Source organism: Lissotriton vulgaris, unplaced genomic scaffold, assembly GCF_964263255.1.
Source record: "Lissotriton vulgaris unplaced genomic scaffold, aLisVul1.2 SCAFFOLD_1027, whole genome shotgun sequence".
Lineage (NCBI taxonomy): Eukaryota > Metazoa > Chordata > Amphibia > Caudata > Salamandridae > Lissotriton > Lissotriton vulgaris.
The window spans coordinates 774,127-788,420 of NW_028247113.1; positions in this window are offsets into that span (position 1 = coordinate 774,127).

A 14,294-nucleotide genomic window follows, 5' to 3' on the forward strand; every position below is an offset into this window, starting at 1 on the left:
CGCCCGCTTTGTTTGTACGTAGAGCATACCTGGAACTACGGTCTGGTCGACTTCGAAAAAGACGATGCTACAGCGTCCCTCGCTCGCCGTCTCTAGAGGCGGCGGCCATTTTCTGTTACTTAAAAAGTCCCAGCTTAAGGATGAAAAGCATTATGGGGGCTGTAGTTTCAAAAGAAATATAAACATCACCGTGGGTCACTCGATAATATTCGATTGTTTCTCAATTAAATGAATATTCGTTTATTGCTTTTTAGGAAAAGTGCAGCTGGTAAAAGGCTGAATTAGTAATGAGATTGAATCAATCATTCTTAATTCCATACGTAGATAGTGGCTTGCAGACATAAATACTTTCACTGGGTCTCATTATGTTGTGGGAGACCATGTCATTTAAATGCAGCATCTTACTGCAACCCCAAGACAGCAGCGAGGAGCCAAACCACAATTCTTGAGAACTCATACTATTCAAACCTGTCGATATGCAATTAAATTTCAAAATCAGATAAGCTTCCTTTTCAAGAAGCATTTTGTCAACATCAACAGGGCGCTGTGCGTTATTTATTGTGTACAGGACTGACCATTTGAAATCATTTTCATTATGGGACATTTCCACATAATGTTCAACCATGGGCGCATTCAGTATTTTCTTTTTTATTCGTGACCTGTGTTGTCCTCTTCGAAGATTCACCTGCTGATTTGTTTTTCCAATATAAATCCTGCGACAAGGGCACATTATCACATACACTACATTTTTTGTCCTGCAGTTAGGAAAGCCAAGGTGTTTCCACTTTACTCCCTGATGTTGAAACTCGATACCTTCAATGGTACTGCCACATGATACACAATTGCCACATTTATGTTGGCCTTCTATTGGTTTCATGTCCCACAAGGCGAGGAGATCGTGTTTGGGTTGGGGCTTGGGGAGATCAGCTCTCACAATTTGCTGTCCCAAGCTCCTGTTCTTCTTGTTTGCAAAGATGGGGCGTGGGAAAGGACATTCCAGGCCCTCCAAGAGGTGCCAATTTTTAAGCGCAGTTTGTCTGAGCTTGTGCGTGTCTGGCCCAAAGGTGGTTACGCATACCAAACGATCTAGCTCCTTCTTTTCTTTCGTTTGCAATAAGACTTCTCGGGGGATAAACCGAGCTCTTTTATAGGAATGCTTCAAAAGCTTCCTTGGGTATTCCCTATGAGTCATCTCGTCGCAGAACATCTGGGCATGGTGGTCATAGTCCCCTATATCTGAGCAATTCCTCCAAATGCGCAGCATTTGGCCATAAGGCAAATTTGCCTTCAGGCTTCTAGGGTGATAGCTTTTATGGTGCAAGATAGTGTTCTTGTCAGTTGACTTCTTATATAAGGATGTTTTCAAAACTCCATCAACACAGGTCAACTCTACGTCCAGAAATGTCATTTTCGTGTTACTCTTCTCTAAGGAAAACTTAATATCTCTATGTCTGGTATTAATCCATTCGTGGAACGCCAACAGCTCAGTCTGGCTCCCCTGCCACAGGAGCCAGACGTCGTCTATATAGCACCACCACTGAATGATGTTTCCAATGTATGGGTTGTTGTTCTCCACAAACATGATCTCATACTGTGCCATGTAGAGCACTGCCATTTCTGGGGCGTAAGGACACCCCATGGCAGTGCCCTTGACTCTCGATTTGAGCATTCCTCGTCTCCGTGTCTGATAGTGCATGGCTGGTGTACAAGTGCCCATTCCTTTCCTTCGCTCTCCTGGAGGAGAACATCCCCTAGGCAAACCGGGCTTGCATTGACGACCAGCTCTGTGCGCCTTCCTCGATGAAAGTATGCCATGACTGTTATGTCCTTCAGCGCCATCTTGATGATGTGGAAGGCTTCATTTGTTTTCGGGTTCCAGTACCAAGGCGCACCATTGCGCGTCCACGCTTGCAGCGACTCTGACAGGAAGGCCGGGTTTGGGATGAATCGGTCTCAGTTTGTGGCCATCCCTAGGTAGCTGCGGACACCAGTCGGGCAGTGGGTATTTGGGCCAGCCGAATGGCGACTGCTTTCTTCAGGTCTACCTGTAGCCCCTCACACAAGAAGATGTATCCAAGATAATCGATTCATTTGTGATAGAATAAGCATTTTGCCTTGTTGAAGGTGAGGTTGCTGACTGCCAGCCATTGGAGTGTGTCTCTCAGGTGCATGTGATGTTCTTCTAGAGTGTTCGAGAATACCAGGATGTTATCACTGAGGTTTTACACCTTGCAAGCCTGACAGGGTCTCCAGGATGACATTTTGGAAGACCTCTGCGTCCGACAAAACCCTGAAGCTCAGTCGTTTGTACCTCCTCAAGCAAAATGTGGCTGGAGAACGTAGTGATGTATCTGCTTTCGGGCACGAGCTCCAGTTGATGGTATCCAGCATTTAGGCCGAGCTGGGAAAACCACTTCACCCAGTTGAGGTCAGCCACGATGTCCTCCATGGTGGGTGTCAGATGTTGTTCCCTCTTCACGGCCTGGTTGGGAAGGCGCATGGCTCTGACTGCTTGGGCTTTGGGGCTATGACGAGAGTCAACACCCATGGGGTCGGGCCTGTGACCCTCTCAATAGCACCCAGTTCTTCAAGTTTTCTCAACTCCTCCTGCCCCTGCTGTCGCAGGCGGAAGGGTACTCTTATATGCCTCATTGCTGTTGGCCTGATCAAGGAGTCAATATGCAGCTTGAATTGCTTGCCTTTTAGTTTTCCTACGCCTTAGAACAGTTTTGGAAACTCCTGTAGGATGGCATTGGCGTGGGAGTCATGCACTTGATTGGCGAAGAAGACCAGTCCCAGGTCCTCCGCCGTATAGCAGCTGAGGAGAGTGCCTTTCTTCCAGTCTGTCACATGGACCTTGTCCATGTCGCATGCTTGTCGTTGGCCACTTCCACCTCTATCACTCCTCTCAGAGGGAGTGTGTGGGTCCTGCAGTAGGTGTAGATCTTTGCGTTGGTGGGTGAGAGAGGGGGGCAATGTGAGAGGCATTCATATTGCTCAGAGCCCATGACATTCACCAATGCCCCGGTGTCAATGAGTGCCTGCACCGTGGAGCCTGCCACTTGGATGGAGCACATGGGAGGCAGTCGTGGCCCTGCGCGACCTGCAAAAGATACTATGATCACATTATCATATTCTCCCTCCATGTTGAACCCTTGTAATGGTGGTGTAGCATCCTCTTGGGTGAGGTGGTCATCAATCGACAGCTGCCTGATGTTGGATAGGGTCCCATGTAGCCTGCTGAAGGCTGTCCTGGATTTCATGCAGTTGTGCTGCAAGCTGTAATACTTTAGGGTGACATAGGCCTTCTGAGGAGCCTGATTTAATACCAGACAGTAGGTTTCTAACTTGCTCTTCAGAAAGAGCAGAAAACGTAGAAAAACAGCAGTGAGTATCGATTTCTGATTATGGGTTGTCGTTGTTTGTCTATTTAGGCAATTTTTACGAAAAGTATGCATTGGGTACCTTTTATTGAAACGTTTTGAAGAAATTTTGATTAACATTAGTCCGTTTATTTTTTTTTTGTTAAACTTTTATTTTTGTTGAAGGAGGAAAAAAAAGAGAAGGAGAGAGAAAAGGGAGAAAGAAGGAAATCATCAGCGACAATCCCGCACTGTCCCTCACACAGGAGGTAATCATAATGGGTAGGACGCACAACATTGCTATCAATAGATTGCATATCATACAGATCAAAGGCCAACACTGGAGGTCCCTATGCAGTCCCAGCAATGTCCGAAGAGAGAAGCGTAAAGCAAAGGCCAGGCATTGCAGTGCAGTCATACAGGAGAATAGGCTACAGCAACCATCGTAGCCAATAGCGTAGTTCGTGCGTCCACCGCAAATGCTACGGGGTGTTACTCATGATAATAGAAATCAAGGAGCAAATACCCCCCCCCCCCACTCCCCCCAGTGGTGGTGACAGCATTCATCTCATCAGGCAAACCAAAAAACAACACTCAGACTTGGAATAGGTGGCGGCCCCAAAACGTTGCCGGACAGACAGCGGACGGGAGTCCCCTAGAAAGGAAACGCACCAAGGGTCCCCAGCGATACATAAAGTTCTTAAAGTTACCCAGGAAGATGTCCGCCACTCGCTCCATGCTCAACAGCTTCCATAACCGCGCATGCCATAGGGAGATCGCCGGAGCCTCCAATTTCTTCCACGCTGCCGCCAAGGTGAGTTTAGCAGCACCGAGACACAACCATAGAATTTGTTTATCCGCTCAGGTCTGGTGTTCGAGCGCAGGGTCTCGAAGACCCAGGAGAACAAAGGCCATGGAGTCAGCACAGGGTAACCTAGAATGTCCTTGATATGGGACAAGATTTCCTCCCAATACGGTCAGATAATCGGGCAATCCCACCAGATGTGGCGGAAATCCCCGAGCAGGCCGCAGCCCCTCCAGCATCTGTCAGAAACAGCTGGGAAGATGCAATGGAGGCAGGCGGGATGCAGATACCAATCCATGAGAGTCTTAAGGTGGGCCTCCCGGAGCTCCACGGAATGGTTATGCGCCGCAATGTCCCGCCATAAACCCGACCATTCAGCATCCGAGATGTCTCTACCCAGGAGGTCCTCCCAGGTACTCATATAACGGGGTCGAGGCGCCACCGCGGAAGTGAGCAGGAGATTATAAAGGAATGAGATGACTCCCTTCATAGAGGAGGTGCGCAAAAGGAAGGCCTCAAAGATAGAGGGGGTCTCGTGGGCGCTTCATGGACTGCAGGGGACGTAGCCCAGTGAAGCATCTGGGCATGGCGGAAGCGCTCGGATCGGGGCACTTCATAGTCGCGCATACAATTATCAAAGGTGAGAGTGGCGTGGCCATGAAACAGATGTGTGAGAGCGCGACAGCCAGCCTCCCACCAGACATCAAAGGGTCCTTCGTGCAGCGCCGGTGGGAAGGCCGGATTAAAATGTATTGGAGTGAAGGGAGAGGGGAACGTAGTCCAGCGGTCATCACCAGTCACCGTGTCCCAAACCTTTAAGGTAGTGCTAGTGGGTGAACTAATGTACGCGTTCCTGGGCCTGTCGTGTTTGGGCTTCCACGCCAAATCCCAAATCGAGCGACCCGCCACACACCTGTCCATGTGCAGCCAGTGCTTTTCCGAGAGTTGTTGGGACCATTCCACCAGGACCCGCAACTGCGCCGCCTTGTAATATAGGTGCATGTCAGGGAAGCCTACTCCTCCGTCTTTCCGCGGTCGTCGAAGAGTGGCAAAGGAGAAACGCGCCCTACCTCCCTGCCAGACAAACCGCAGCACCTGGGTCTTAAGAAGACGGAAGAAATCAGCCTCAAGCGGTATAGGGAGGGCCTGGAAAAGATACAAGAACTTTGGTAAAAGAACCATTTTTAATGCATGGATCCTACCGAGCCACGAGATGTACTTTGGCTTCCAGCGGTCCAGCTCTACACGAGTCTGCGCGAGCAGCGGGGGAAAATTAGCGGCGTAAAGCTGCCCAATCGAGGGAGTCAGCCGGACCCCAAGGTACAGGAGAGATCGAGAAGCCCATGCCAAGGGCGTTAAGGGCCGTAGTTGATCCACCTCGGCCTCGGAGAGAGTTAGGTTAAGGATAAAGGATTTATCATAATTGACTTTGAAGCCGGCCACGCCCTCGAAACGCAGCAAGATTTGCTGGACGTGTGGGAGGGAACGGGCCGGGTCCTCGATGGAAAGGAGGACGTCATCCGCAAATAAGGTGATCTTATGCTGCTCCCCGGAAAAGGGGAGGCAACGTATCTCTTCATGTTCCCGAATTGCCAATGCCAGCGGTTCGATACTGAGGGCGAAGAGCAAAGGAGAGAGGGGACAGCTCTGCCTGGTGCCCCTCGAGTGTGAAAAAAAGGCCGAGAGGCGACCGTTCACCGCAACTCTTGAGCGAGGGTCGCTGTAGTTTGCTCTCACCATCGAGATGAATTTAGCTGAAAAACCGAAGGCCTCCAATGTGCGAAATAGAAAGCCCCAGTCCACCCGATCAAAGGACTTTTCGGCATCAAGACCCAACAGGATCGCCGGGATCAGGAATCTGCGCGCCTTCTCAATTAGATGGATGATCCTCCTCGTGTTATCATGGGTCTGGCGCCCTTTAATAAAGCCAGATTGATCGGGGTGAATGAGAGCCGGCATCAGGTCCTGGAGCCTCCCCACAATGATGGAAGAGTACAATTTGGCGTCAATGTTGAGGAGGGCAATCGGCCGGTAGGAGGAGCACTTGGACGGGTCCTTCCCTGGTTTTGGAATAATGGAGATCACAGCTTCGGCCATGGAGCCTGATGTCTCTCCAGTGTCCACCATGGTGTTAAAGAGGGATACCAGATAGTCACTGATCTCAGACGCAAAGGTCTGATAAAAGAGTGCGGTGTAGCCATCCGGCCCAGGGGCCTTGTGGGGCTTCAATTTGGCAATAGCAGCCAGCACCTCCTCCCTAGTGAACGGGGTCTCCAACAGTCCATTCCACTCCGCGGAGACACGGGGCAGCGGAAGCTCCCCCAAATAGGTCCGCTGGGCACCAGGGTCAGAGGGCTCCCCCCTGTAGAGAGCTTCGTAGAAACGGCCAAAAAGCCTGGCCTTGGCTTCATCACCATGGTGCAAGATTCCCTTCGAATCCAGAATCCCCCCTACGTATTCTCGCTCCCGCTTGTCTCGAAGTTGGCGAGCCAAATGTCTCCCCACCTTATTCCCTTGGGCGTAGGAGAGGCGGCGAAGTCTCAAGAGAGTGAACTCCGCCCTGTTATTATAATGGGCTCTAAGCTTCCCCCTAACCGCCGTTAAAGGGCGAAGGGTTAGTCTAGAGGGGTTCTGCTTATGTTTCTGTTCCAGAACGGAAAGTTTGCTCTCCAACTCACGTTCTTTTCGGCGTAGCCTGTTAAGTTGGCCGTTAAGGGCCAAGCAGGTGCCTCTCGTGGAGGCCTTAAAGGCGTCCCAGGTGGTAAACACCGACGTATCAGACACGGGATTAAGATCGAAAAATTCACGTATGGACTTGCGCAGCTCCCTACAAGAGGTGTCATCCCGAACAAGCGGGGCCGGGAAGTACCATTTGCGGAGGCCATCCCCCCTCGCTGCCCAATGGAGGCCAATCACCAGCAAGCTGTGGTCAGAAACCGAGAGCGGGAATACACGCGCGTCGCGGATATCTCCTCTAAGGGACTGGCTCAAAAAAATGTGATCCAGGCGGGAATAAGTGTGGTGGACGTGGGAAAAGAAAGTGTAATCTACCAGCCCCAGGTCCCCCACCCGCCGTTGAGTAGCAGCGGAGAATGCCCCAGTGTCCGCTCTCTGACTGTGGGAACTATCCACCTCCTTGCACCAAACCAAGTTAAAATCACCCAGCACAAAAAGGGCACCTTCCACAAAATCCTCCACTTTCCCCAGCAGATCCTGCAAAAAGCTATTCTGGCCCACATTCGTAGCATACACCACCACAAAGGAGCACACCCTATTAAATAACAACCCCTTGACCATCAGCCATCCCCCCTCCTTGTTGCTGCGCACATCTAAGGGCTGAAAATGGAGAGTAGATCGGAAGAGAAGGGCAACCCCCCTGTGCTTCGAGGTGGCCGAGGATCTATATATAAGGGGAAAGTTTTTATGTTTGAGGCGCAATTCATCCTTGCGAGCTAGGTGAGTCTCCTGGAGACCCACCACATCCAAATGATGGTCCTGCGCGTATTTCCAGATTTTCTGACGCTTTTGCGGGGAGTTCCTACCTTTCACATTCCACGCGCCTACACTAAGTACCATGGCGTAAGTAAACCTCCTCCCTCGCTGCGCACATCCTGCTAAAGAAAAACCGCCAATCTCCCCCCTCGACTGGTCTCGCTCCCCAATAAACAACAGCAGCCCAACAACATACATCCGTCCACACGCGTCCAGCTAGGTCACCACCACCGTCCTCCCATTCCCCAACAACCCACCTCCCCTCAGGAACCCACCCAACCAACAGTACTCCCCCGTTCCCCGACAACCTCTCGCAGAACAACGAAACAGAGGGAAACACGGGGGGAGGCATGAGAAGAGCTCCCCAAACATGTTAAAGCGGTCAACAGTTCCAGAACATAGTAAGAATCGGGCTGCCGTGGGGAACAGGGGCCCGGGGGATAGTCAGTGATCCCCCACATTACCATACCGGGGTGTCTTCCCATAAAGTACATAAGTACCCACGGTACCTGATCCGAAGGGGTCCCTCCGACAAGAACCATTCATTCGACCAAAGTCAGGCTTCTCCGGAGCCGCCCTGTGATGAATCCACCGTGACCGTGGTCACGGACGCGACTGCAGCCCCCCGCTCTTGTTGACTAGCCGCAGGATCCGGCCTCCTCAATGCGGTCGCGCTGCCCACTCGCTGCCAGGAGGAAGAGCGTCTTCTCCGCCTCAACGGGGGGCCCCCACCTCTCAGGGAGGGGGCCGCGTCCCCCAGTCCCAGAAGGTCTTTGGCATCCTGCAAGGATCGAAGCTGGACTAACCTATTTTGCCATCTTTAGATGATCCGGAAGGGGTGACCCCAAGAGTAGACCACGTTTTGATCGCGAAGGAAGGAGGTAACTGGGCAAAACTCACGCCGTTTCTGAAGGGTCGAGGCCGCCAAGTCATGAAAGAGCTGAGGGCAGTGGTTCCGAAATTGCAACTCAGGAAGCCCCCGTGCCTTCTTAAGGATGCGTTCTTTCAACTGAAAGTCGTGGATACAAACGAGGATGTCAGGAGGCGGAGCCCCACCGCTTTTAGGCAGGCCCACCCTATGAACTCTATCCATGCGAATTTCGTGAAGGTCCTCCTCTCCTAAGATCTGCAAGAAGAGGGACTCCACATAGCCCCGCAAGTCTCCAGCCTCCCCATCCCAGGGCACCGCTCGGATGCGCATGTTATTCCGGCGGAATCTATTTTCCAGGTCTTCCGCGTGGGCTTGGAGGTCAAGGTTCTGTTCCGCGAGACGGATCACGTCCTGCTGGAGCTGGTGTACTTCGTCAGCCACCCCTAAGTCGTGGTCCTCCAACGTGGCCACCCGATCGCCAATGTCATCCACATCCCTCCTTACCTCGCGGAGGTCCGAGGCGAGTTGGGAGCGGAGCTCCGAGATATCCTCCTTGATGGCGGAAAAGAGCTCCAGCATGAAGGCTTTGGTGGCAGGCGCGACATCGTCCCTTGGTTTAGGCGAGGTGCTGGAACCGGGCGACGCCGGCTGCTGAAAACTCCTCGGAGGGGTGTCCTTGCCTGGTATATCTCTACGCTGCCTGTGAGCCATGGCCCTCGCTCGGTGAGGTCACCACTCCAGAGGGCCCGAGGACTGTCCGCTCAGCTTCACTGCGGTGACCCAAGCAGGGCGACCACAGGCGATCAGTCAGCGAGTCACCCCTCCTCGCGGCGGAATCACCACCTTTCCAGACAGCCGTCCGTCTATGAGCACCCGGCAGGCCCGGGCCGGCTTCCCCCGTTGCAAAGATCCCCTCTAGGTCCTCGGCGCTCCAAATGCCAGATGGGTGGCAAGGTCAAAATCTCTGCGAAGCGGGCAAGCAACAAGGTGGACCCACCACCCGCCTCGGTCCAAGCGCTGGTCACACTCCGTATCACGGCCACTCCCCGCCCCACAGGGCAGTTCAGATAAGCCAGAGGGGGGGGCGTTCGCTCAAGGTTTCTCACCCTGCAGTTCACTAGTGCCCTTCCGTGCAGGCGAGGCTCATGGTTGAATGCCGGGGCCTTGGGTGTGCCAGGTCTATACCCTCAGTAGGCCCCCCTTCAGGGCCAGCAGTCCACAAGGCACCTCACCTCTCACTGAGGGTGTGCCCGTCGCTGTATGTCACTCATCGCGAGGAGCCCTCCAAAAAAGTCAGGATCCAGTGCAGGAGGCCGCCCCGAGGGTACGAGGGAAACCGCAGGAAAGCCGCAGGCCCGTGATCCCCGGGCTCGATTTCCGCGGCAGTGGCTCCCGCGCCGCAGGCCTACACGGGACCCAGGGGAGCCGCTTCAGCATTGTCGGGGAGAATCCCTGGTCCGGAGTAGTCCGCTGTGTGCTCCGAGGTGGGTGCAGTCAGGAGAGCCGGGCCCCCAGCTCCGTGGGCCCAGACTAGTGCCTCCGCCCAGTAGTGAAGGCCGCGGATCCCCGGGCTAAATTTCCGCAACCGCGGGCCGCCAGGCAACCACCTCTCTTCCCGCTGCCTGGTACGCCCAGCAGGGGCGGAGGACCGGCTGCACCGTCTGCAAGAGTTGGCTCCACGAGAGCGTCTGGGGTCCGTCGCCGGCCCGCCTGGGCAGAGAGCAGGTCGTAGGCTTCGGTGGGCACAACGCATAGCACCCCAGGCTGGAGCACCGCACAAGGCCCGCAAAGGCTCCGGAGGCACTGTCCGTCCGCCTTTCCCTGTCGCTGACGCTCCGGGAGTCCCCAAATTCAGCACTGGGGGTCCGGAGGATAGAAGTGGCAGGGGGGTACAAGGTCCGACGGTCCGGAGGGGTGCAATACAAGGCTTTACAGGGTTCGGCGTCGGAGGGACTTAGAAACACATCCTACTCCGCCGCCATCTTGGCCACGCCCCCCAGTCTGTTTATTTTTAAGTTTATTTGATAACATTTTGACCGTTTTGAATAAATTGCTTGGTTGAGTTTTTTGCCGATTCTATATTTGATGCAAAATAATTAGATTTATTTACAAAGATCATACTTTTGTACGTTTTGAGTGCCCCTGCTCAGATGTTATTTTGTCCTTCTTGTCATAGTTTAGTCTCCACTTCCGTTTCAGCTTGCCGGAAGCCTCTTTTTGTTCTTTGTTCATTAATCTAGCCATTGGTGCTTTTTCAAAGGCAACTCGCGATGCCGTGGAAGGCCAATACAGCACCGGACGTAAGGTGCTGGCTCCGTGAACTCATAAAAGGCGAAGGTGGAGGCCAGCATCAAAATATGACATCTGGGTGGCACGGCACCCAATTGTACAAATGCTATAACATTATAGGCGAAGAGTGATGAAAGGCCACCCTGAGAAGAGAACTGTCATTAGTTGTGATTGTTGTAAATAATAATTTTAGCACGTCGTGTATATTATGGCATTCTTGTGGTGACTCATTACATCTGGAACTCTTTGCTGCCGGTGGAGCGTCCTCCCTTATGACTTTTAGGTGCACTTATTACACTGTTTGTCTATGTGATTTGGTTATCATTCCATACCGAAAGCGGAAGTAGAGCTGAATCGCAGCAGAATGTTCCGCCCCTTCATGAGTGGCTCCAACACCGTTGATACTGTGAGGGCGTGAGCTGGTCATAAAGGTTCTTCATTGTACTTCCGGTCTGTATAACTCAAAAAAAGAGTTTATAAAAAGAGTTAAAAATTCAGACACACCTTGTTCAAGAGGCTACATTCCTAGAAACGTCACTTGATTGCGCCTCAAAGGCAAACATGTTCTATTATTTTGAATCAATAAACCTGCAACAAATACCTCACATCAATGAATACCATAAATAGCAAGCACTGGCAAGGCCACCATGTCGTGCCTTTCGCAACTATTGGCTTTAAGAATACGTATAAGCCATGATGCCCAGCATTGGCAAGATGCTGTGCAGCATGGCAGCAAAAAGCTAAAAAAACAAAACCAGAAGTTGGAGTGTGAATGAAGGATTCAACATCAGATTGAACAACCTACTGCACATGCCCAGAATTAGAGAATACTTATTACCGGGATATGCGCTGACACAGAAACACAAGCCCGGGAGTGGTGCGTGTGTGCGCGTGCAGTCTTAATGGACGACGGGTGTGTGAGCTGGCAGGGATTTGTGAGGGAGCTACAAACTGCAGGTGAGGAGCTGTTCCTCTGCAACAAGGAGTTGGAGGGACGTAGTGCTGGACGTGTGAATGAAGGATTCAACTTCAGCTTTAACAACCTACTGAACGTGGCCAGAATGAGAGAATACTTATCACTGGAAAATGCGCTGACAGAAACACAAACCCGGGAGTGGTCCGTACGTGCTCGCGCATCCTTCATTTTTCAAGTACTGCACTCGTGCTTGAAAAGTGAAGTCCGATGGCTAAAGGTCCTCCTAGCGCAGCATATGTGTGCTGCCTAGGCGAGACCTAAAAAGCAGGGACTGTCGAGAGTGAGATAAAGGGTCAGCATTGTCTTGTAGTGAATTAAAGAGGTCTGAGGTGCAGGGCTGTAGCCACGGGGGGCATTTGAGGGCCGGGCCAGCCACTAACAATCTTTGCCCTCCTCCAAACAACCGAAGCACCTGGTACAACATAGAAGTGAAGGAGTTCAGAAGGTGAATGAGGAATAAAAATGCATTTCAAATTTGGTTTTTATCTTGGTACATTTGCAAGACAGGTCAAATAAACGTAAGGCTGTCTTCTGACAAATGGATGCTTATTCATTTTCTGTGGAGATGTTGTTTACTTTTCTTCCTTTGACTGCAAAGTGAGAGGATTTTGGAAAGTGAGCTATATGACACTCTCTCCTCTGCGGTACAGACTGTGCCACTGGAATTAGGCAGCAGTAGAGGCACACATTAAGCAGCAATATTGACTAAATTATATGTCAAGAAAGCACAAAATATTCAGTTTGATGCACACATTTTCTAATAGTAAAACTTCATTATTTTGTAATTTTTGCACATTAGAACTGTCTGGGGAAAGATTTCACTTTATTAGTACCAGTTCCATATTCAAATACCACTTGCTGCAAGTGACTGAAAGGTGACCGGTCAACCTTTGTGAAGGACCATCCAGTGCACAGCAGCACGTGTGCAGCATTTTTAATAACTTTTGATCTGTATGAACTAGAAACAAAATGTGTTTTTTTATTAAAATCTGCAGATTATGCAGCAGATGATGTATTATGTGGCAAACCTGGTAAATTCATAATCATGCAGTATACACGGCGGCCACAAAATCTCATTGTTCCGCGGCCCCCGAATCACATAATTCCAGCGGCCTTGCGTACAGGGAGTGCAAAAAGAAATACTGTAGGATGTCAATTTGTTTCAAATCCACATAAAATGTAAACACCTGTAAATGAACTGTACAAATATTCAACATCTACCAGCAGTTACAAAAGCACTCATAAAGAACATTTTTGTTTGATAATTCTGACGTGCAATGAAAAAAAGATTTTAATAGGACTAAAACAAATCTTTGTGATACACAAGTGAGAAGTATTGTATTGTATTAGGCATTTGTATAGCACTTACTACCCATGTGTGTGGCACTGAAGTGCTTACCTATATGGGTAGCAAGCTAAGCCAGATAGATTGCCATGTGGTTAGAAGGGTGTTGTTTTTGGTTTGTGATCCAATGTGGGAAGGGGTCCCATGTTGTGCTTGATCACCACTGAAGTGTGCCTATCATGTCGTGAGATGCAGCGTGTAGCAGTAGGGTGGATGATGAGATGTGAGAAAGACAGGTGTGCTATTTATGGTTTTTCACTATGCTGGTAGCTTTGAACAGCTCTGTGAGCCCCATTATGGTATTTCTTATGGTTATAGTCTGCTTAGTTTGTTACTACATTATTAGAAAGTTTTGTATAGCGCGAACAAGACCCGTGGGTATCAGAGCGCTTTGGGGACCCTTGCACAAAAACAATCCATAGAGGCACATTCCCTTTTCAATGTGTGCTGCACAATGCAGCACACAAGGAATGAGGAAGAAACTATAAGAAATAAAGAAATGTCTCCTTGTTACACATCATTGGGGAAGGCGTAGCATTTTGGCACACTCCCAAGTTTGCTAGCTTTAGTAAATCTCGGAATGCACCAAATTCCATAAGTGGGTGTATGAGAACTCCCATGCCCTACCCATGAAACTCCTTCCCAATGCAAGGTAACTCAAGGCAGCAACATGCGATGCCTTGCGTTACTTTGTATTTACTAAACTACTCAAAGCCAAGCAAGGTGGCTTTGTATTGCTTAGTAAATACCAAAAATATTTTGTGTCAGGCTGCACCACAAAAGTGATGCAAGCCCAATGCAAAATCTTAGTAAATCCGCCCCCTGGAGTATAGTTCTGAGCAAGAGCTGGCATTGTTGGAGGGAGAGAGAAGTGGAGAGATCTGTTGGGATGTGCATTGTTACCACCATCTCACATCTGAAAGACATTGTGAGATGTAAAGAAGCGGCCACTGTGTATAGATATTTGAGTATCTCAAAAAAGAAGGGGCACTAGGAGCTGATGAAGGTCCAATACCTGTGCCCCAAAAGACTATGCATGCTCCAAAAAAGGGGGATTACTGTTCCTAATGAGGGACAGTCAACAAGAGTGTTTCTTGTTCCCCTCACACATCCCTGGGGATGGCATGCTTCATCATCTGGTGAGTGCTCCTCGT